Here is a 25,834-nt window from a genome sequence, read left to right as displayed (position 1 = left end):
GGGGCGTAGAGGGAGAGGAGGACAGATTATAGAGGTCATTATAGTAAGTGCGGAATTGTTCGGCGATTAGAATAGGGTTACGGATTGCTTTTTTAATTCTACGAGCAAGGAGGGCTCCAGCCCTGTCCCCCATGCTATAGTAGAAGGATTTGGTTTTTTTCAGTTGGAGTTCAACTCGCGACAGAAGGAACGCGCGTAGTTGATTCCGACTTTTCAATAAGTCTGAAAGAGTCGTAGGATCCTGAGAGGACACGAGAGACTTTTCAAGCGTTTTAATCCTGGTCAGGAGGGAGTCCAGAGTTATATTATACTGTCTTTTGGTGTGGGCTGCTAGTTTGAGGAAGTGACCGCGCATTACAGCCTTATGGGAAAACCATAACACATCTGGAGCAATGTCATCAACATTATTAAAATGAAAAAACTCTTTCAGGTGGGTAGAAAGGGCGTCATGGTTAGTCGGAGATGTTCGTTCATTTTCCAGGAAGTCAGGGGGGAGTGGGGAGTAGAGTCAGAAATAGTTAAAGTAATAGGGGCATGATCTGACCAAGAGATAGTGTCAATGTCGGCCGTCACACATAAGGGAAGGAGAGAGTCATTAACTAAAAAATAGTCTATACGGCTAAAAGATTTGTGTCTGGGGAAAAAAGAAGGTGTAGTCCCGTTCATTGCTGTGAAGGTATCGCCAAATGTCATCTGGTGAAAAGAGGAGGTGATAGAGGCGAGGTCAGATCTAAAAGTCAGGGGATTCGAGCAGTCGAGGGATTTGTTTAAGGGGGCATTCAGATTGCCCGCAATTAGTTTGTGTCCCACCATAGAAGGAGTAAGGTCAACTAATAACGAGTTGAGAAAGGCAGATTGTTTTGAGTTCGGGGCGTATATCGCTAATAAGGAGAACAGAACCTCATTTAAGCGGCAGGTCAGGAGTAAATATCTTCCCCCAGGATCAGCTACGACTTTAATCAATTCAAACGACAAGTTGGCGCTAATAAAAATTGCAACCCCAGATTTTTTATCCTGAGCGTTAGAAAAAAAACGCTGGGGATAAAAGCGGGAGGTTATGCGGTAGTTATCAGCTTCTAGAAGATGAGTCTCCTGTAAAAAGACAATATCCGCACGTGATTTTTTTAATTGGCCATATAAGAGAGAACGTTTTTGAGGGGAGTTAAGGCCATTCACGTTCAAGGCTAATGTCGAGCAAGGCATGATCAAAATCGGTAATGGACCATTAGTTCACATGTTGGAGCAATAAAGAGTGCAGGGGGTAATCTGCATAAAAGGGAGGGTAGTAGGGGGAAGGGGTAAAAGGTACACACAACCAGGATAATAATAACGAACATTTCAGAGAATGACACTCCATAACAAAAAACAAACCAAAAAAGAAGAAAATAAGGCATTAATAGCAGAACAAGGACCGCAGAACCCCTGAAAATAGGACATGAGGGGTCCGCGATGCCTCTCCGCTTACCAACAATATTTACAAAGAAGAAAAATAAAATAAAAAGTGGAAAAAAATCCAAAAGTCCAGAGCGAACAGAAATCGCTCGGTGGGGCCACATTCCCAGGTGTATTTATTAGGGGAAAAAGGAAGGGCAGACGAGGGAAACAAGGAAAGAACGGAAAGGGGACAGGTACGGAAATACAACCTGAGAAGCGAGAAGAAAAACAAAAAAAAAAACCAGGAAGACGGTCCCCTGGGCATATTATCCAGCCGGAATGAAATCCAGATCAGCAGGAACGATCTCAGGCGAATCTCCATTCTGGGTCGATTCTTTTCCCGCGAGGTCCCTTCTTAACAATGGAGTCTTGTCCGGGACGCCGAGACGTTGCAGAAGGGGACGCTGGAAGAAAGTTCCAATTTTCCAGAAGTCGTGCCGCTTGAGCGGGAGTAAGGCAGACGTGGGTGGTATTGTCTCTGCGTATAATCAGGCGTGTAGGATGGCCCCATCTGTATGCGACTTCTTTGTCACGCAGGAGCGTTGTGTATGGTTTGAACGCGCGACGCTGGGCCAAGGTGCCTGGAGATAGATCCGGATACACCTCCAGCATCACAAAGCGATCAGAAAGGGCAGGAGCTGCTCTTAATGCTTTCAAAAAGTCCTCTTTAGCTTCAAAAAAGTGCACTCTTGCAAGTACGTCTCGAGGGAGGTCTGAACGGATGCCAGAGGGCTTCTGTACCCTGTGGATGCGGTCAATTTTTAGATCTCTGGGCTCTAATCCTGGTAAAACTTCCAGCATGAAGTCCTGGAGAAAGGCTTTCAGCTCCTCGGGAGGGATCAACTCTGGGACGCCTCTAAGGCGAACGTTGTTCCGTCTATGTCTGTCCTCCAGGTCATAGTTCTTGGCCTGTAATGCCTCAACCGAGAGCTGAAGCTGTTCATGTTCGTCCAAGAGAGTGTTATGGGATTGAACAAGTTCAGCCATTTTGGATTCAAGGTGGTCTGTGCGATTACCCAAGATAAGTGTGCAACCTGCCTGCTAACATGTACATGCTTCAAGCTGAGACAGACATACAACACGTGCAGAGTGCTAGATCATCCACCCACACACACCAAAACTTAAATGACACTAGCACACAGAGTGCGCCACTGAGAGCCTTATATACATTAGGCTCCACCCAAACACTCATGCCCAGTCGAGCGAGACATCGCCCGCAGGCTAATCAGGGGATGCCACATCACCAGAGCAGCTAATGTCCGAACACCAATGAGAAGACACCACGTCATGGACATGCTCAGTAAGGTAATTTCTGGACTTAGACTCCCGAGCGCAAAGGCAGCACCTGCATATCACTGGTTCCTATAGACTTGACTGGAGAGCAAGCAGGGCCAGCTCCAGGTTTTTGCAGGCCCCAGGTGAAAGAGTATCAGTGGGTCCCACTTTAACACATACCACAATTCATGATGCAAAGATACAGCAGAGAAATATAGATACAGTACAATGGGTAGCATATAGCACAGCCACGTAGTATATAGCACAGCCAAGTAATATATAGCACAGCCACATAGTATTTAACACAGCCCACGTAGCATATAGCACAGCTACATAGTTTATAGCACAGCCACGTAACATATAACACAGCCCACATAGTAAATAGCATAGCCACATAGCATATAACACAGCCCACATAGCATATAACACAGCCCACATTCCCCCCCTCCCTTTTTTCCCCTTCCCCCCTTCCCCTTTTCCCTCCCTTTCTAGGTCCATTTATATGGAGTATTTTGAAAGTATGCTATGGGACAAATGGGTGACTATTTATTAAAGGGGAAAAATATTTTTCATCAATTGATACTGTTATTATATGATATATAGTATATAGCACAGCCACATAGCATATAACACAGTGCACATAGTATATAACACAGCCACGTAGCATAAAACACAGCCACGTAGCATATAACACAGCCATGTAGCATATAACACAGCCCACATAGAATATAGCACAGCCACATAGCATAAAACACAGCCCTCGAAGTATATAACACAGCCACATAACATATAACACAGCCCACATAGTATATAGCACAGCCATGTAGTATATAGCACAGCCACATAGTATATAGCACAGCCTCATATTTTATAACACAGCTCACGTAGCATATAGCACATACATGTAGCATATAACACTGCCCACGTAGTATATAACACAGCCCACATAGCATATAACACAGCCCACATAGAATAAAGCACAGCCACGTAGTATACAGCACAGCCACAAAGTATATAGCACAGCCACATAGGATATAGCACAGCCACGTAGTATATAACAGCCCACATAGCATATAGCACAGCCCACGTAGTATAGAGCACAACCACATAGCATATAACAGCCCACTTAACATATAACACAGCCCACATAGTATATAGCACAGCCACGTAGTATATAGCAGCTATGTAGTATATAACACAGGCACAAAGTGTATAGCAGAGCCCACCTAGTATATAGCACAGCCAAATAGTATATAGCACAGTCACATAGTTTATAACACAGCCCACATAGTATATAACACAGCCACATAACATATAACCCAGCCCACATAGTATATAGCACAGCTATGTAGTATATAGCAAAGCCACATAGTATATAGCACAGCCTCGTAGTTTATAACACAGCTCACGTAGCATATAGCACAGACATGTAGCATATAACACTGCCCACGTAGTGTATTACAGCCCACATAGCATATAACACAGCCCACAGCCCAACTAGAGAGAGTACAAAGGAGGGCAACAAAATTAATAAAGGGGATGGGAGAACTACAATACTCAGATAGATGAGCGAAATTAGGATTATTTAGTCTAGAAAAAAGACGACTGAGGGGCGATCTGTTATGGACCTGGTGGTTAGGAGCACCCGGAACGACCTGATGGTTAAACTATCACAGGACAAGCTCTGGGAAGTGGGAGCTTTGCTGACCGCAACCCCTAATCCTATCACACACACTAGAAATAGCCGTGGAGCATACCTAACTCTGCCTAGACGCCTCTTCACAGCCTAAGAGCTAACTAGCCCTAGAGATAGAAAATAAAGCCTACCTTGCCTCATAGAAATTCCCCAAAGGAAAAGGCAGCCCCCCACATATATTGACTGTGAGTTAAGATGAAAGTCACAAACACAGAAATGAAACAGGTTTCAGCAAAGGAGGCCAGACTTACTAAACAGACTGAGGATAGGAAAGGTATCTTTGCGGTCAGCACAAAAACTACAAAAAGACCACGCAGAGTGTGGAAAAAGACCCCCTCACCGACTCACGGAAAACAATGAACAAATAATTAACTAGCAGGGACTTAGCTTCTGCTGGAGTAGACAGGTCACCAGAAAGATCCAAGAACGAACTGAACCAGTACAAGAACATTGACAGCTGGCATGGAGTAACGATCTGAGTGGAGTTAAATAGAGCAGCCAGCCAAAGAATAAACTAAGTCACCTGTGGAAGGAACCTCAGAACCAGCAGCTCCACTCACAGCCACCAGAGGGAGTCCATGGACAGAACTCGCCGAAGTACCATTCATGACCACAGGAGGGAGTTTGATAACAGAATTCACAACAGCGATCTAATAACCATGTATAAGTATATAAGGGGACAATACAAATATCTCGCTGAGGATCTGTTTATACCAAGGAAGGTGATGGGCACTAGGGGGCATTCTTTGCGTCTGGAGGAGAGAAGGTTTTTCCACCAACATAGAAGAGGATTCTTTACTGTTAGGGCAGTGAGAATCTGGAATTGCTTGCTTGAGGAGGTGGTGATGGCGAACTCAGTCGAAGGGTTCAAGAGAGGCCTGGATGTCTTCCTGGAGCAGAACAATATTGTATCATACAATTATTAGGTTCTGTAGAAGGACGTAGATCTGGGGACAAATGTCTTTTTTCGGCCTTACTAACTATGTTACTATGTTACGTAGAATAAAGAACAGCCACGTAGTATATAGCACAGCCACAAAGTATATAGCACAGCCACATAGTAGATAGCATAAATGCCCATTCTTGAGGGTCACCACGCAACAAAGAAATAATGATCTTTACTTGTTGAACGGGGTCACCAGAGGAGCGGGGTTTCAAAGCAAGAAACAGTTTACAATTATTTTTGAAATTCAGGAACTTAGATCTATCCCCGGAAAACAAATCAGGAATTGGAATTCTAGGCTCTAACATCGGATTCTGAACCACAAAATCTTGAATGTTTTGTACCCTTGCAGTGAGATGATCCACACAAGAGGACAGACCTTGAATGTCCATATCTACACCTGTGTCCTGAACCACCCAGAGGTTAAGGGGAAAAGAAAGACAAAACACACTGCAGAGAAAAAAAAATTGTCTCAGAACTTCTCTTATCCCTCTTTTGAGATGCATTAACACTTTGGGCCAGCTGTACTGTTATGGACCTGGTGGTTAGGAGCACCTGGAACGACCTGATGGTTAAACTATCACAGGACAAGCTCTGGGAAGTGGGAGCTCTGCTGACCGCAACCCCTAATCCTATCACACACACTAGAAATAGCCGTGGAGCGTACCTAACTCTGCCTAGACGCCTCTTCACAGCCTAAGAGCTAACTAGCCCTAGAGATAGAAAATAAAGCCTACCTTGCCTCAGAGAAATTCCCCAAAGGAAAAGGCAGCCCCCCACATATATTGACTGTGAGTTAAGATGAAAGTCACAAACACAGAAATGAAACAGGTTTCAGCAAAGGAGGCCAGACTTACTAAACAGACTGAGGATAGGAAAGGTATATTTGCGGTCAGCACAAAAACTACAAAAAGACCAGGCAGAGTGTGCAAAAAGACCCCCGTACCGACTCACAGTGCGGAGGTGCCACTCTGCATCCCAGAGCTTCCAGCTAGCAAGGCAAAATCATGATAGCAAGCTGGACAAGAAAACAATGAACAAATAATTAACTAGCAGGGACTTAGCTTCTGCTGGAGTAGACAGGTCACCAGAAAGATCCAAGAACGAACTGAACCAGTACAAGAACATTGACAGCTGGCATGGAGTAACGATCTGAGTGGAGTTAAAAAGAGCAGCCAGCCAAAGAATAAACTAAGTCACCTGTGGAAGGAACCTCAGAACCAGCAGCTCCACTCACAGCCATCAGAGGGAGTCCATGGACAGAACTCGCCGAAGTACCATTCATGACCACAGGAGGGAGTTTGATAACAGAATTCACAACAGTACCCGCCCCTTGAGGAGGGGTCACCGAACCCTCACCAGAGCCCCCAGGCCGATCAGGACGAGCCAAATGAAAGGCACGAACTAGATCGGCAGCATGAACATCAGAGGCAAAAACCCAGGAATTATCTTCCTGACCATAACCCTTCCACTTGACCAGGTACTGGAGTTTCCGTCTCGAAATACGAGAATCTAAAATCTTCTCCACCACATACTCCAACTCCCCCTCGACCAACACCGGGGCAGGAGGATCAACGGAGAGAACCATAGGCGCCACGTATCTCCGCAATAACGACCTATGGAACACATTATGGATGGCAAAAGAAGCTGGAAGGGCCAAACGAAATGACACAGGATTGAGAACTTCAGAAATCTTATACAGACCAATGAAACGAGGCTTAAACTTAGGAGAGGAAACCTTCATAGGAACATAACGAGACGACAACCAAACCAAATCCCCAACACGAAGTCGGGGACCAACACAGCGCCGGCAGTTAGCGAAACGTTGAGCCTTCTCCTGGGACAATGTCAAATTGTCCACCACATGAGTCCAAATCTGCTGCAACCTGTCCACCACAGAATCCACACCAGGACAGTCCGAAGGCTCAACCTGCCCTGAAGAGAAACGAGGATGGAAACCAGAATTACAGAAAAAAGGTGAAACCAAAGTAGCCGAGCTGGCCCGATTATTAAGGGCGAACTCAGCCAAAGGCAAGAAGGACACCCAATCATCCTGATCAGCAGAAACAAAGCATCTCAGATATGTTTCCAAAGTCTGATTAGTTCGTTCGGTTTGGCCATTTGTCTGAGGATGGAAAGCCGAAGAAAAAGACAAATCAATGCCCATCTTAGCACAAAAGGACCGCCAAAACCTCAAAACAAACTGGGAACCTCTGTCCGAGACGATGTTCTCCGGAATGCCATGCAAACGAACCACATGCTGGAAAAATAATGGCACCAAATCAGAGGAGGAAGGCAATTTAGACAAGGGTACCAAATGGACCATCTTAGAGAAGCGATCACAAACCACCCAAATGACCAACATCCTTTGAGAGACAGGGAGATCTGAAATAAAATCCATGGAAATATGCGTCCAGGGCCTCTTCGGGACCGGCAAGGGCAAAAGCAACCCACTGGCACGAGAACAGCAGGGCTTAGCCCGAGCACAAATCCCACAGGACTGCACAAAAGAACGCACATCCTGTGACAAAGAAGGCCACCAAAAGGATCTAGCCACCAAATCTCTGGTACCAAAGATTCCAGGATGACCAGCCAACACCGAACAATGAACCTCAGAGATAACTCTACTAGTCCATCTATCAGGGACAAACAGTTTCTCCGCTGGACAACGGTCAGGTCTATCAGCCTGAAACTTCTGCAGCACCCGCCGCAAATCAGGGGAGATGGCAGACAAAATTACCCCCTCTTTGAGAATACCTGCAGGCTCAGGAACACCTGGAGAGTCAGGCACAAAACTCCTTGAAAGGGCATCAGCCTTCACATTCTTAGAGCCCGGAAGGTACGAAACCACAAAATCAAAATGGGAGAAAAATAGCGACCATCGAGCCTGTCTAGGATTCAACCATTTGGCAGACTCGAGATAAGTCAAATTGTTGTGATCCGTCAAGACCACCACGCGATGCTTGGCTCCTTCAAGCCAATGTCGCCACTCCTCAAACGCCCAATTCATGGCTAACAACTCTCGATTGCCAACATCATAATTGCGCTCAGCAGGCGAGAACTTTTTAGAAAAGAAGGCACATGGTTTCATCACCGAGCCATCAGAACTTCTTTGAGACAAAACAGCCCCTGCTCCAATCTCAGAAGCATCAACCTCGACCTGAAACGGGAGCGAAACATCTGGCTGGCACAACACAGGGGCAGAAGAAAAATGACGCTTCAACTCCTGAAAAGCCTCTATGGCCGCAGAGGACCAATTGACCACATCAGCACCTTTATTGGTCAAATGATACAACGGTTTAGCAACACTAGAAAAATTATCGATGAAGCGACAGTAAAAATTAGCAAAGCCCAGGAACTTCTGCAGGCTCTTCACAGATGTCGGCTGAGTCCAATCATAAATGGCCTGAACTTTAACAGGGTCCATCTCGATAGTAGAAGGGGAAAAAATGAAACCCAAAAATGAAACCTTCTGAACTCCAAAGAGACATTTTGACCCCTTCACAAACAAGGAATTTGCACGAAGGACCTGGAACACCATTCTGACCTGCTTCACATGAGACTCCCAATCATCCGAAAAGACCAAAATATCATCCAAATATACAATCCTGAATCTTTCTAGGTACCTTCGGAAGATGTCATGCATAAAGGACTGAAACACAGATGGAGCATTAGAAAGCCTGAATGGCATCACCAGGTACTCAAAATGGCCCTTGGGCGTATTAAATGCTGTTTTCCATTCATCGCCCTGTTTAATACGCACAAGATTATATGCCCCTCGAAGATCTATCTTAGTGAACCAACTAGCCCCCTTAATCCGAGCAAACAAATCAGACAGCAGCGGCAAAGGGTACTGAAATTTGACCGTGATCTTATTAAGAAGGCGGTAATCAATACAAGGTCTCAAAGAACCATCCTTCTTGGCCACAAAAAAGAACCCTGCTCCCAACGGTGATGACGACGGGCGAATATGCCCTTTCTCCAAGGATTCCTTTATATAACTCCGCATAGCGGCGTGCTCTGGCACAGATAAATTGAACAGTCGGCCCTTAGGAAACTTACTACCAGGAACCAAATTAATAGCACAATCGCAATCCCTATGAGGAGGTAGGGCACTGGATTTGGGCTCATCAAATACATCCTGGTAATCCGACAAAAACTCAGGGACTTCAGAAGGAGTGGAAGACGAAATTGACAGCAATGGAACATCACCATGTACCCCTTGACAACCCCAGCTGGACACAGACATTGATTTCCAATCCAATACTGGATTATGGACCTGTAGCCATGGCAACCCCAAAACGACCACATCATGCAGATTATGCAACACCAAAAAGCGAATATCCTCATGATGTGCAGAAGCCATGCACATGGTCAATTGAGTCCAGTACTGAGGCTTATTCTTGGCCAAAGGCGTAGCATCAATTCCTCTCAATGGAATAGGATACTGCAAGGGCTCCAAGAAAAAACCACAGCGCCTGGCAAACTCCAAGTCCATCAAATTCAGGGCAGCGCCTGAATCCACAAATGCCATAACAGAATAGGACGACAAAGAGCAAATCAGAGTAACGGACAAAAGAAATTTAGACTGTACCGTACCAATGGTAGCAGACCTAGCGAACCGCTTAGTGCGCTTAGGACAATCGGAGATAGCATGAGTGGAATCACCACAGTAAAAACACAGCACATTCGGACGTCTGTGTTCTTGCCGTTCAGCTCTGGTCAAAGTCCTATCACATTGCATAGGCTCAGGCTCAGGCCCATGCTCAGAGAATACCGCCAAATGGTGCACAGCTTTGCGCTCACGCAAGCGCCTATCGATCTGAATGGCCAAGGACATAGACTCATTCAGACCAGCAGGCGTGGGAAATCCCACCATGACATCCTTAAGGGCTTCAGAAAGACCCTTTCTGAAAATTGCCGCCAGGGCACACTCATTCCACTGAGTAAGCACAGACCACTTTCTAAACTTCTGACAATATACCTCCGCTTCATTCTGACCCTGACACAAAGCCAGCAAGATTTTCTCTGCCTGATCCACTGAATTTGGTTCATCATAAAGCAATCCAAGCGCCAGAAAAAAACGCATCTACATCACGCAATGCAGGATCTCCTGGCGCAAGGGAAAATGCCCAGTCTTGAGGGTCACCACGCAACAAAGAAATAATGATCTTTACTTGTTGAACGGGGTCACCAGAGGAGCGGGGTTTCAAAGCAAGAAACAGTTTACAGTTATTTTTGAAATTCAGGAACTTAGATCTATCCCCGGAAAACAAATCAGGAATTGGAATTCTAGGCTCTAACATCGGATTCTGAACCACAAAATCTTGAATGTTTTGTACCCTTGCAGTGAGATGATCCACACAAGAGGACAGACCTTGAAAGTCCATATCTACACCTGTGTCCTGAACCACCCAGAGGTTAAGGGGAAAAGAAAGACAAAACACACTGCAGAGAAAAAAAATGGTCTCAGAACTTCTCTTATCCCTCTATTGAGATGCATTAACACTTTGGGCCAGCTGTACTGTTATGGACCTGGTGGTTAGGAGCACCTGAAACGACCTGATGGTTAAACTATCACAGGACAAGCTCTGGGAAGTGGGAGCTCTGCTGACCGCAACCCCTAATCCTATCACACACACTAGAAATAGCCGTGGAGCATACCTAACTCTGCCTAGACGCCTCTTCACAGCCTAAGAGCTAACTAGCCCTAGAGATAGAAAATAAAGCCTACCTTGCCTCAGAGAAATTCCCCAAATGAAAAGGCAGCCCCCCACATATATTGACTGTGAGTTAAGATGAAAGTCACAAACACAGAAATGAAACAGGTTTCAGCAAAGGAGGCCAGACTTACTAAACAGACTGAGGATAGGAAAGGTATCTTTGCGGTCAGCACAAAAACTACAAAAAGACCACGCAGAGTGGGCAAAAAGACCCCCGTACCGACTCACAGTGCGGAGGTGCCACTCTGCATCCCAGAGCTTCCAGCTAGCAAGGCAAAATCATGATAGCAAGCTGGACAAGAAAACAATGAACAAATAATTAACTAGCAGGGACTTAGCTTCTGCTGGAGTAGACAGGTCACCAGAAAGATCCAAGAACGAACTGAACCAGTACAAGAACATTGACAGCTGGCATGGAGTAACGATCTGAGTGGAGTTAAATAGAGCAGCCAGCCAAAGAATAAACTAAGTCACCTGTGGAAGGAACCTCAGAACCAGCAGCTCCACTCACAGCCACCAGAGGGAGTCCATGGACAGAACTCGCCGAAGTACCATTCATGACCACAGGAGGGAGTTTGATAACAGAATTCACAACAGCGATCTAATAACCATGTATAAGTATATAAGGGGACAATACAAATATCTCGCTGAGGATCTGTTTATACCAAGGAAGGTGATGGGCACTAGGGGGCATTCTTTGCGTCTGGAGGAGAGAAGGTTTTTCCACCAACATACAAGAGGATTCTTTACTGTTAGGGCAGTGAGAATCTGGAATTGCTTGCCTGAGGAGGTGGTGATGGCGAACTCAGTCGAGGGGTTTAAGAGAGGCCTGGATGTCTTCCTGGAGCAGAACAATATTGTATCATACAATTATTAGGTTCTGTAGAAGGACGTAGATCTGGGGACAAATGTCTTTTTTCGGCCTTACTAACTATGTTACTATGTTACTATGTTACTATGTTACGTAGAATAAAGCACAGCCACATAGTATATAGCACAGCCACAAAGTATATAGCACAGCCACATAGTATATAGCACAGCCAGGTAGTATATAACAGCCCACATAGGATATAGCACAGCCCACGTAGCATATAGCACATCCACGCAGTATATAGCACAGCCACATAGTATTAAGCCCAACCACGTAGCATATAACAGCCCACATAACATATAACACAGCCCACGTAGTATATAGCATGCGCATTTCGAATATAGAATACTTCGTCAGAGGGAAAGATTCTATATCCGAAACCGAAGGATTCTATATCCGAAACGCACGTCGGGGTGCGCATTGTTTGGATCAGGTGACGTCATAAAGGTACAGGCACTCCTATATATTCCCCTTCTACTGTTCCTCTTATTTCTAGCACATAGCACTTTATCCTCTTGCTTCATATTTTGCCCATTGCACTGTTTGCACGGTGTATAGCTTACTGCTTGCATCGCGGGTTATATATTTTAACCCCATATTTTTAGCTTTTACACATTTTCATATATTTGTTATCACTTATGGTATACAGTATATTTCATACTTTACCTATAGGAGTCCTGAGATTAATCCTTCCTTGTATGGTACACCATATGCCTACTTAGGTTTTTATATATATTGGTGATTAGTAGGGTTGAGCGACCTTTGCTTTTATAGGATCGGGTCGGGTTTCACGAAACCCGACTTTTTCAAAAGTCGGGTCGAGTGAAATCGGCCGATCCTATAAAAAAGTCGGGGTCGGGGTCGGCCGAAACTCGAAACCCAATGCAGTGCATTGGGTTTCCATGGTTCCCAGGGTCTGAAGGAGCGGAAACTCTCCTTCAGGCCCTGCGATCCATATTTTAGTGTAAAATAAAGAATTAAAATAAAAAATATCGCAATACTTACCCTCTGACGCGCCCTGGTACTAACCGGCAGCCTTTCTTCCTTAGAATCAGCCTTCCAAGACCTTGCGGTGACGTCGCGGCTTCTCATTGGTTGCGCGGCGGTCACATGGGCGGCCGCGCGACCAATCACAAGACGCGACGTCACCGCGACGTCACCGAAGGTCCTTCCTAAGAATCAGCGCTTCCAGGACCTTCGGTGACGTCGCGGTGACGTCGCGGCTTGTGATTGGTTGCGCGGCCGCCCATGTGACCGCCGCGCGACCAATCAGAAGCCGCGACGTCACCGCAAGGTCTTGGCAGGCTGATTCTAAGGAAGAAAGGCTGCCAGTTAGTACCAGGGCGCTTCAGAGGGTAAGTATTGCGATATTTTTTATTTTAATTCTTTAGTTTACACTTAAATCTGAATTCCGATACCAATTTCCGATATCTTAAACATATCGGGAATCATTATCGGAATTCCGATTCCAGATTCAAAAGATCGCCGACTTCATGGCCGACCCCACAGAGGGGTCGGGTCGGGTTTCATGAAACCCGATCTTGCCAAAAGTCGGCGACTTTTGAAATATTTCGACCCGTTTCGCTCAACCCTAGTGATTAGTTTTATATATATGTCACTCATTATATTGTTTTTATGTTTTCCAACATGTGCACATAAAATATGTTGTTACCATTGCAAATAAAGTTATTTTATAAAACGTATATCCGTGCCACTAATTTCTTGGAATTAAGTCTATAACTCTGGTGGTTGGTATTTGTTATTCATGCGAGTGGTTTCCACTCAATTTATTTGTTCGCACTGGGGTTCACCAAATAGTCTCACACACACACACATATATCCTTCCTAGGCTAGCGCGAATTTTATATTTTTGTTGTTGTTGTTTATATGTTTTACTTTTTAGGTCCTTATCCCTGTCCCCTTTCTTATCCTCCCCCTTTCTATTTTTATGCCCTGGGCCACTCATGGGTACCACCGGGTGTAGTGGTAGAATATGTATACAAGTTTTGAATAATTACAATTCTTCTCCATGCTCTATTCATAGTTTCGTCTAACATTTTTCTGTGGTTTTGGTGAAGCCTAATCTCACTAAGGGACACCCTGCAAGTATGGACAATGTGACTATTACCTTTGGACGACAGAGGCATGCTTAAGAAAGAACAAAGAAGTCATCTATGGTCACATCATGTTATGCCTTTGTATGGGGGCTGTATGATTTATGATTTGGTTATACTATGTATTTGATGTACTATGTGCAATACAATACATGCCTCCGTTTTAGTCTATTAGGGGGTATTCGGGGGCTCATATATATTAAATCTATTAGGGTATTTATTATTCCCTCTGTATACCCACTAGTTTCAGTCTGGGCATTCGTCTTATATAGCGAATGCAGGCAATGGGCTCACCATGGGGTTGTAGCCTCTATTGTGGGGATTGTTGGTGTCCTGGTTTTTAGTTTCACTTTGTGTTCACACATATATATTGTTCTTCTATGGTACCTGTGTGCGCACGGCGCGCATGCGCTGTGGTGCCGCCGTGGGGAAGCGCTCTCTGGATGTGTTCTGTCGTCTTGGTTACATGTCCGGTCACATGACCGCAACATGTGACCGTATGACGCGCACACTGAGCGCGGTCTCCTCGGTGGCGCCGCAACATGGCGCCGGTGCGCCGCTTAGCAGGTGCTGGACATCTGCACATCAGGATCCATTATATAAGGGCTCCAGAAACAATGGGATCTTACCTCCTGACGAAGCTGCCGTTGCAGTGAAATGTGCGTCGAGGTGCGCTCAGTCGGTACGACCCCTCTCTCCCCCTGGTTCAAGCATGACCACAGGTACATATTACTTTTAGCTGTGACCTACTATTACATAGTTAGCGACCATTGTGTCTATATTGATATGCTAGAGTGGAGGAGTAGTGTCACATATTCTGTGGGTTAGTTGCATTATCAGCACAATAAGGGAGTTACCAGCATATGATGGTCACTTGTTACCTGACATGTGGTATTTGTTAGGGGGTCTTATCAGTCTGTAGCTTCTGTTCTGACCTTGTATCCGTTGATTGTAACGTCTCACCAGTGTGTTATATGAGCTGTATGTATTTTAGATTTTTTGTAATAAAAGTTGTGGTTTTTAGCATCTATTTTTTGATCCAGAGTCTTCATAGTCCTCTATTGGTGTGCAGTGCTTGCTTATGAAGGGATCCTGTTACTGGATATGAGGGTGTGTCGTTTTGTAACACATATATATATATATACATATATATATATATATATATATATATATATATATATATATGGTATATATACAGTTAGGGCCAGAAATATTTGGACAGTGACACAAGTTTTGTTATTTTAGCTGTTTACAAAAACATGTTCAGAAATACAATTATATATATAATATGGGCTGAAAGTGCACACTCCCAGCTGCAATATGATAGTTTCCACATCCAAATCGGAGAAAGGGTTTAGGAATCATAGCTCTGTTATGCATAGCGTCCTCTTTTTCAAGGGACCAAAAGTAATTGGACAATGGACTCTAAGGGCTGCAATTAACTCTAAAGGCGTCTCCCTCGTTAACCTGTAATCAATGAAGTAGTTAAAAGGTCAGGGGTGGATTCCAGGTGTGTGGTTTTGCATTTGGAAGCTGTTGCTGTGAGCAGACAACATGCGGTCAAAGGAACTCTCAATTGAGGTGAAGCAGAACATCCTGAGGCTGAAAAAAAAGAAAAAATCCATCAGAGAGATAGCAGACATGCTTGGAGTAGCAAAATCAACAGTTGGGTACATTCTGAGAAAAAAGGAATTGACTGGTGAGCTTGGGAACTCAAAAAAGCCTGGGCGTCCACGGATGACAACAGTGGTGGATGATCGCCGCATACTTAATTTGGTGAAGAAGAACCCGTTCACAACATCAACTGAAGTCCAGAACACTCTCAGTGAAGTAGGTGTATCTGTCTCTAAGTCAACAGTAAAGAGAAGACTCCATGACAGTAAATACAAAGGGTTCACATCTAGATGCAAACCATTCATCAATAACAAAAATAGACAGGCCAGAGTTAAATTTGCAGAAAAACACCTCAAGAAGCCAGCTCAGTTCTGGAAAAGTATTCTATGGACAGATGAGACAAAAATCAACCTGTACCAGAATGATGGGAAGAAAAAAGTTTGGAGAAGAAAGGGAACGGCACATGATGCAAGGCACACCACATCCTCTGTAAAATATGGTGGAGGCAACGTGATGGCATGGGCATGCATGGCTTTCAATGGCACTGGGTCACTTGTGTTTATTGATGACATAAGAGCAGACAAGAGTAGCCGGATGAATTCTGAAGTGTACCGGGATATACTTTCAGCCCAGATTCAGCCAAATGCTGCAAAGTTGATTGGACGGCGCTTCATAGTACAGATGGACAATGACCCCAAGCATACAGCCAAAGCTACCCAGGAGTTCATGAGTGCCAAAAAGTGGAACATTCTGCAATGGCCAAGTCAATCTCCAGATCTAAACCCAATTGAGCATGCATTTCACTTGCTCAAATCCAGACTTAAGACGGAAAGACCCACAAACAAGCAAGAACTGAAGGCTGCGGCTGTAAAGGCCTGGCAAAGCATTAAGGAGGAAACCCAGCGTTTGGTGATGTCCATGGGTTCCAGACTTAAGGCAGTGATTGCCTCCAAAGGATTTGCAACAAAATATTGAAAATAAAAATATTTTGTTTGGGTCATGTTTATTTGTCCAATTACTTTTGACCTCCTAAAATGTGGAGTGTTTGCAAAGAAATGTGTACAATTCCTACATTTTCTATCAGATATTTTTGTTCAACCCTTCAAATTAAACGTTACAATCTGCACTTGAATTCTGTTGTAGAGGTTTCATTTCAAATCCAATGTTGTGGCATGCAGAGCCCAACTCGCAAAAATTGTGTCACTGTCCAAATATTTCTGGCCCTAACTGTATATATATATATATATATATATATATATATATATATATGTAATTTTATATAGAATTCATTTCACCCTTAAAGTGTTAAGAAATTCCTTGCCTAAGCACAGCCACATAGTATATAGCAGCCACGTAGTGTATAACACAGGCACGAAGTGCATAGCACAGCCCACCTAGTATATAGCACAACCAAATAGTATATAGCACAGCCACATAGTATATAACACAGCCACGTAGTATATAGCAGTGTGGGCTCAGTCTACCATCCTCAGTTCGGAAGACAAGATGAACATGGGAACAGGAAAACATTGATGTTGACCATTGTTTAGGAGAAAAGTAGTGATAGGGCTAGTGGAACGCACCGAGAATATATAGATGTTTATTATTATTGGTGCGCTCGCAGCCCGGGGTCCACCAAGTAGGAGGAACCTGCTGCTAGTGAATGGTGGCACTATTTGGTGGTATAGGCCAGCTCTATTACTTCACAGAGTAGCTGAGAAAGGAAAGCACTGCGCCCTGTTAGACTCACAGGAGCACATGCTAATTGCCGAACTTATAGCAGTCAGTGGTCATGCAAGCACACAATCTCCTCACCGGAGGTGCCGGTATTCTAGGGGCTTATTTCAGCCGGGTCCCTGAATACAATCACATATAACCACACTTGTGCAAAAGCACATAACTTGAATTGATACTAGCGCATGGCCGTGCGGTCATGCAAACTTTTTTGTTATGATCTGTTGGTTTAGTAACAACATGAGACAAGCTCTGAAGGAGGTGGTATCTGTACTGACCGCAAACCCTGAACCTAGCAGCGCAACTAAATATAGCCATGGGGGGTACCTGACGCTCCCTAGACCCCTCGGCACAGCCTAAGATCTAACTTCCCCTAAAGATGGAAACAGGAAACCTATCTTGCCTCATAGAAAATCCCCAAAGGAAAGATAGCCCCCCACAAATATTGACGGTGAGAGGAGGGGAAAATAACATACGCAGAAATGAAATCAGATTTTAGCATAGGAGGCCAGTCTAGCTTGATAGATAGGACAGGAAAGGATACTGTGCGGTCAGTATAAAAACTACAAAACAATCCACACAGAGTTTACAAAATCTCCACACCTGACTAAAGGCGTGGAGGGTAAATCTGCTTCCCAGTGCTTCCAGCTAACAGAAAAAATCAATACTGACAAGCTGGACAAATATAGAATGCACAGAACAATAAGTCCACAACATGTGGACTGAAATGAGCAAAGCCAGAACTTATCTTTGCAGAACTGGTCAGGAAACCAGGAGAATCCAAGCAGAGATGTGAATCCAGCCAGGAAACATTGACAAGTGGCACAGGCTGAAGAAAGAGCCAAACTTAAATAATGGACGATAAGTGGAGGCAGCTGATGACAGCTAACTCCAAGGAGCAGCCATACCACTTGAAACCACAAGAGGGAGCCCAAGAGCAGAACTCACAAAAGTGCCACTTACAACCACCGGAGGGAGCCCAAGAGCGGAATTCACAACAGTACCCCCCCCTTTGAGGAGGGGTCACCGAACCCTCACCAGAGCCCCCAGGCCGATCAGGACGAGCCAAGTGAAAAGCACGAACCAAATCGGTAGCATGGACATCGGAGGCAACAACCCAAGAATTATCCTCCTGGCCATAACCCTTCCACTTGACAAGATACTGAAGCCTCCGCCTCGAAAAACGAGAATCCAAAATCTTCTCAACCTCATATTCCAACTCTCCCTCAACCAACTTCGGGGCAGGAGGGTCAACCGAGGGAACAACGGGCACCACATATCTCCGCAACAAAGATCTCTGGAAAACATCATGAATGGCAAAAGAGGCAGGAAGAGCCAAACGAAAAGACACCGGATTAATAATTCCAAAAATTTTATAAGGACCAATAAACTGAGGCTTAAACTTAGGAGAAGAAACCTTCATAGGAACATGACGAGAAGACAACCAAACCAAATCCCCCACACAAAGCCGGGGACCAATACGCCGACGGCGGTTAGCAAAACGTTGAGCCCTTTCCTGAGACAACGTCAAATTGTCCACCACATGAGCCCAAATCTGCTGCAGCCTGTTCACCACAGAATTAACACCAGGACAATCAGAAGTCTCAACCTGCCCAGAAGAAAAACGAGGATAAAAACCAAAATTACAAAAGAAAGGTGAAACCAAAGTAGCCGAACTAGCCCGATTATTAAGGGCAAACTCGGCCAATGGCAAGAAAGACACCCAATCATCCTGATCAGCAGACACAAAGTATCTCAAATAGGTCTCCAAGGTCTGATTAGTTCGCTCAGTTTGGCCATTAGTCTGAGGATGAAACACCGAAGAAAAAGATAAATCAATGCCCATCCTAGCACAAAAGGCCTGCCAAAATCTAGAGACAAACTGAGAACCTCTGTCAGACACTATATTCTCCGGAATGCCATGCAAACGAACCACATGCTGAAAAAACAATGGAACCAGATCTGAGGAGGAAGGCAACTTAGGCAAAGGTACCAGATGGACCATTTTAGAGAACCGGTCACAAACCACCCAGATAACAGACATCTTCTGGGAAACAGGAAGATCCGAAAAAAAATCCATGGAAATATGCGTCCAAGGCCTCTCAGGGACCGGCAAAGGCAAAAGCAACCCACTAGCGCGGGAACAGCAAGGCTTGGCCCGGGCGCAAGTCCCACAGGACTGCACAAAAGCACGCACATCGCGAGACAAGGAAGGCCACCAAAAGGACCTAGCAACCAAATCTCTGGTACCAAAAATCCCAGGATGGCCAGCCAACACTGAACAATGAACCTCAGAAATTACTTTACTTGTCCATCTATCAGGAACAAACAGCTTCCCCACTGGACAGCGGTCAGGCCTATCAGCCTGAAATTCCTGAAGCACCCGTCGCAAATCAGGGGAGATAGCAGAAAGAATCACCCCCTCCTTAAGAATGCCAACTGGCTCCAGGACTCCAGGAGAATCAGGCGAAAAACTCCTAGAGAGGGCATCAGCCTTAACATTCTTAGATCCCGGAAGATACGAGACCACAAAATCAAAATGGGAGAAAAACAGGGACCATCGAGCCTGTCTAGGATTCAGCCGCTTGGCCGACTCGAGGTAAATCAGATTCTTATGATCGGTCAGGACCACAACACGGTGTTTAGCTCCCTCAAGCCAATGTCGCCACTCCTCAAACGCCCACTTCATAGCCAACAACTCCCGATTGCCGACATCATAATTGCGTTCCGCAGGCGAAAACTTTCTGGAAAAAAAGGCACACGGTTTCATCAAAGAACCATCAGACTCCCTCTGAGACAAAACGGCCCCTGCCCCAATCTCAGAAGCGTCGACCTCAACTTGAAAAGGAAGAGAAACATCCGGTTGACGCAACACAGGGGCAGAAATAAATCGGCGTTTAAGCTCCTGAAAGGCCTCAACAGCCTCAGAGGACCAATTCGTCACATCAGCGCCTTTCTTCGTCAAATCAGTAAGGGGCTTAACCACACTGGAAAAGTTGTCAATGAAACGGCGATAGAAATTAGCAAAGCCCCAAAATTTTTGAAGTCCCTTCACAGATGTGGGTTGGATCCAGTTATGAATAGCTTGGACCTTAACAGGATCCATTTCTATAGACGAGGGAGAAAAAATAAAACCCAAAAAAGAGACCTTCTGAACTCCGAATAGGCACTTAGACCCCTTCACAGATAAAGCATTATCACGAAGGATCTGGAACACCATCCTGACCTGCTTCACATGAGACTCCCAATCATTGGAAAAAATCAAAATATCATCCAAATATACGACCATGAATTTATCAAGATAATTGCGGAAAATATCATGCATGAAAGACTGGAACACAGATGGAGCATTAGAGAGCCCAAATGGCATCACAAGGTATTCAAAATGGCCTTCGGGCGTATTAAATGCAGTTTTCCATTCGTCACCCTGTTTAATACGAACAAGATTATATGCCCCTTGGAGGTCAATCTTAGTAAACCAACTAGCCCCCTTAATCTGAGCAAACAAATCAGTAAGCAGAGGCAAGGGGTATTGGAATTTAACCGTGATCTTATTAAGAAGACGATAATCAATACAGGGTCTCAAGGAGCCATCCTTCTTAGCAACAAAAAAGAAACCCGCTTCCAATGGTGACGAAGAGGGCCGAATATGCCCTTTCTCCAAAGATTCCTTAACATAGCTCCGCATGGCGGCATGCTCTGGCACAGACAGATTGAAAAGTCGGCCCTTAAGGAACTTACAACCAGGAATCAAGTTAATAGCACAATCACAGTCCATATGTGGAGGAAGGGAACTGGACTTGGGCTCATCAAATACATCCTGGAAATCCGACAAAACCCAGGGACCTCAGAAGAGGGGGAAGAGGAAATTGACATCAAAGGAACGTCACTATGTACTCCTCGACAACCCCAACTAGTCACCGACATAGTTTTCCAATCCAGCACCGGATTATGTTCCTGTAACCATGGAAATCCCAGCACAACAACATCATGCAGGTTATGCAACACCAGAAAACGGCAATCTTCCTGATGTGCAGGAGCCATGTACATAGTCATCTGTGTCCAGTACTGAGGTTTATCCTTGGCCAAGGGTGTAACATCAATGCCCCTCAAAGGAATAGGGCTCTGCAAAGGCTGCAAGGAAAAACCACAGCGCCTGGCGAATTCTAAGTCCATTAAGTTAAGGGCAGCGCCTGAATCCACAAATGCCATGACAGAAAAGGACGACAATGAGCAAATCAGGGTCACAGATAAGAGAAATTCAGGCTGTATAGTACTAATGGTAACAGACCTAGCGACTCTCTTAGTACGCTTAGGGCAATCAGAGATAACATGAGCCGAATCACCACAGTAAAAACACAGCCCATTCTGACGTCTGAATTCCTGCCGTTCTATTCTAGTCAAAATCCTATCACATTGCATAGGTTCAGGACTATGCTCAGAGGATACTGCCATATGGAGCACAGCTTTGCACTCGTGCAGACGCCGATCAATCTGAATGGCTAGAGACATAGATTCGCTCAAACCGGCAGATGTAGGAAAGCCCACCATAACATCTTTAAGGGTTTCAGAAAGACCTTTTCTGAAAATAGCAGCCAGAGCCTCTTCATTCCATTTAGTGAGCACAGACCATTTTCTAAATTTCTGGCAGTATAACTCTGCCGCTTCCTGACCTTGACACAAGGCAAACAGGGTTTTTTCTGCATGATCCACAGAATTAGGTTCGTCATGCAATAATCCGAGTGCTTGAAAAAATGCATCTACATTCAATAATGCTGGATCCCCTGTTTCAAGAGAAAAAGCCCAGACTTGAGGGTCACCACGCAGCAAGGATATGATGATTTTCACCTGCTGAATGGGATCACCAGAAGAACGGGGTTTCAAAGCAAAAACAAGTTGCAGTTGTTTTTAAAGTTCAAAAACTTGGATCTGTCCCCAAAAAACAAATCAGGAGAAGGAATTCTGGGCTCTAAAGCCGGAGTCTGGACAACATAGTCCTGGATACTCTGTACTCTTGCAGCAAGTTGATCCACACGAGAAAACAAACCCTGAACATCCATGCCAAAACATATATCCTGAACCACCCAGATATCAAGAGGAAAAAAAAAAAAGACAAACCAAAGCACAGAAAAAAAATGATTCAGAACTTTCTTTTCCTTCTTTTGAGATACATTTAATTCATTTTTGGCCACTTGTACTGTTATGATCTGATGGTTTAGGAACAACATGAGACAAGCTCTGAAGGAGGTGGTATCTGTACTGACCACAAACCCTGAACCTAGCAGCACAACTAAATATAGCCGTGGGGGGTACCTGATGCTCCCTAGATCCCTCGGCACAGCCTAAGATCTAACTTCCCCTAAAGATGGAAACAGGAAACCTATCTTGCCTCAGAGAAAATCCCCAAAGGAAAGATAGCCCCCCACAAATATTGATGGTGAGAGGAGGGGAAAATAACATACGCAGAAATGAAATCAGATTTTAGCATAGGAGGCCAGTCTAGCTTGATAGATAGGACAGGAAAGGATACTGTGCGGTCAGTATAAAAACTACAAAACAATCCACACAGAGTTTACAAAATCTCCACACCTGACTAAAGGTGTGGAGGGTAAATCTGCTTCCCAGAGCTTCCAGCTAACAGAAAAAATCCATACTGACAAGCTGGACAAATATAGAATGCACAGAACAATAAGTCCACAACATGTGGACTGAAGTGAGCAAAGCCAGAACTTATCTTTGCAGAACTGGTCAGGAAACCAGGAGAATCCAAGCAGAGGTGTGAATCCAGCCAGGAAACATTGACAAGTGGCACAGGCTGAAGAAAGAGCCAGACTTAAATAGCAGACGATAAGTGGAGGCAGCTGATGACAGCTAACTCCAAGGAGCAGCCATACCACTAGAAACCACAAGAGGGAGCCCAAGAGCAGAACTCACAAAAGTGCCACTTACAACCACCGGAGGGAGCCCAAGAGCGGAATTCACAACACTTTTTATAGCTGCAGCAAGTACAGGACCTTCCCAGAAGGACCAATGGGAGGCTGCCACAGAAGTTGAGCACCTTCAGGACCTTCCTAGAGGACCAATGGGATTAACTGCAGTATCTAAGCATGTGACCCTTAATCTCCAAAGAGAAATCTTACCCTGGGCATGCTCAGAAGGAGAAAAGCAGGACTTAGTCCCAAAAACGTCTGCTCGCCACTGCCCAGTACTGGCTACAATGGCAGAAGCTGGAAAGGCAGCAGTAACCCTTTGCACAGAGTCAGACTGAGCGAGACGCCAGGACCGACGTCTCCGCTGAGCAGACTCCACTGCAGCAGGAGAATGGGAGACCGCAGCGGAGATGGCCCGAGATTCCCCCTGTGCAGAGGCGGTAACTCGACCCCTAACATTACCCCCCTCCTAGGGCCCCCCTCCTTGGACCTCGCTGTGCTCAAAGGCAGCAATGAGCTGCAGAGCTTGAATGTGCTCCGCAGGCTCCCAGGACCTGTCCTCAGGACCATAACCCTTCCAGTCCACCAAATAAAATTTTTTGCCACGTATCACCTTGCACCCCAAAATAGCGTTTACCTCGTAATCGTCCGTAGACGAACCCGATGTCCCGGCAGATGACTCGGAAAACTGGGACATGTATACGGGTTTCAAGAGGGACACATGAAAGGTGTCGGTCATACCCAGGTGTGGCGGAAGGGCTAAACGGTAGACCACAGGGTTAACCTGTTCGAGGACCTTGAAATGGCCCAAGTAGCGAGGTGCAAACTTAGTGGACTCAACTCGCAGCCTGATGTTATGGGCGGAGAGCCACACTAAGTCGCCAGGAGCAAAGGTCGGAGCAGGGCGCCGATGTGCATCGGTGGAGAACCTCATTCTCTCCTTGGAGGCCCGAATGGCATCCTGAGTGCGGTCTCAAATGTCCCGTGCCTGCCCTGCCCAGTCTGCCACCCTGAAGTCAGCGGAAGACACGGGCATAGGCACAGGTACCCGTGGATGCTGACCATAGTTAAGGAGGAATGGGGTCTGTCCAGTGGAGTCGGCTACGGCATTGATCAGCGCAAACTCCACCCATGATAGCAAGGTTGCCCAGTCATCCTGCCTGGTGGAGACAAAATATCGCAGATATGTGACCAAGGTCTGGTTGGCCCTCTCTACCAACCCATTCGTCTCGGGATGATATGCAGAGGAGAGATTCAACTCAATGCTGAGAAGATTACAAAGCTCTCTGCAGAACCGAGACACAAACTGGGGACCCCAGTCACTGACAATTTTGTCTGGCATACCATGTAGGCGGAATCTCTCCGGTGGTAGTCAATATGTGGAGGGAAGATGAGAATATCATCCAGCTAGACTGCGACCGAGGTGGAGAGCATATCCTGGAAGATATCATTAACAAAGTCTTGGAAAATGTCTGGGGCATTACAGAGCCCGAAGGGCATCACCAGATGCTCATAGTGCCCATCCCTGATATTAAAAGCCATCTTCCATTCATCCCCCTCATGGATGCAAATCAGGTTATAAGCACCCCGCAGATCTAATTTGGCAAATACCCGTGCTCACCGTAGCCTATCAAAGAGCTTAGAAATCAGGGGAAACGGGTACTTATTCTTAATGGTGATGGCGTTAAGTCTCCTGTAATCTATGCAAGGATGTAATTCTCCGTTCTTCTTCTGCACAAAGAAGAACCCCACCCCTGCAGGTGACACTGACTTCCTAATGAACCCTCTTGCCAAATTCTCCTGGATGTATTCGGACATAGCCTCCGTTTCTGGGAGAGAGAGGGGATAGACCCATTCCCGAGGAGGTTCTGCTCCAGGCATGAGATCAATAGGACAGTCATAGGGACAGTGAGGCGGAGGGGTCTCCACAGCCTTTTTGGAGAACACATCTGCATAGGACCAATAGCACTTGGGAAGGGAAGAAACCCTCTGTGGGTATCTTGGTAGTGGAAACCTGAACGCACTCCCTCACACATCTGCCCTTACATGATGCACTCCAACCCAATATCCTCCCAGAGGTCCACTCAATATGTGAGGAGTGGAAACGGAGCAAGGGTATTCCCAGCAGAATCTCGTCCATTCCCACGGGATGGACAAGAAAGGAAATAATCTCCTGGTGGGAAGGGGACATGGATAACATGAAAGGGACAGTCTGGTGTGTGATTTGTGAGGGAAGTGTCGACCCATTCACTACTCTAACAGTCACCGATTTGGCGAGCATCACCAGAGGTATTGCATGGCGCAGAGCAAAAGCAGAGGACATGAAATTCCCCTCTGCTCCAGAGTCCACACAAAGCACAAAGCTCGACTGTTAGAGTGGATGAGCCTAATGTGATTGTCCCTTTAACCCTTATCCGGCTGAATAGGTACAATTGTAACTATTCCGTTTTAAAATTGCAATAACTTTTTTTTGAAAAGACGTAGAGGGCTGAAATTTCGT

Source organism: Ranitomeya imitator, chromosome 1 (genome assembly GCF_032444005.1).
Source record: "Ranitomeya imitator isolate aRanImi1 chromosome 1, aRanImi1.pri, whole genome shotgun sequence".
NCBI lineage: Eukaryota > Metazoa > Chordata > Amphibia > Anura > Dendrobatidae > Ranitomeya > Ranitomeya imitator.
This window is presented reverse-complemented; position numbering follows the sequence as displayed.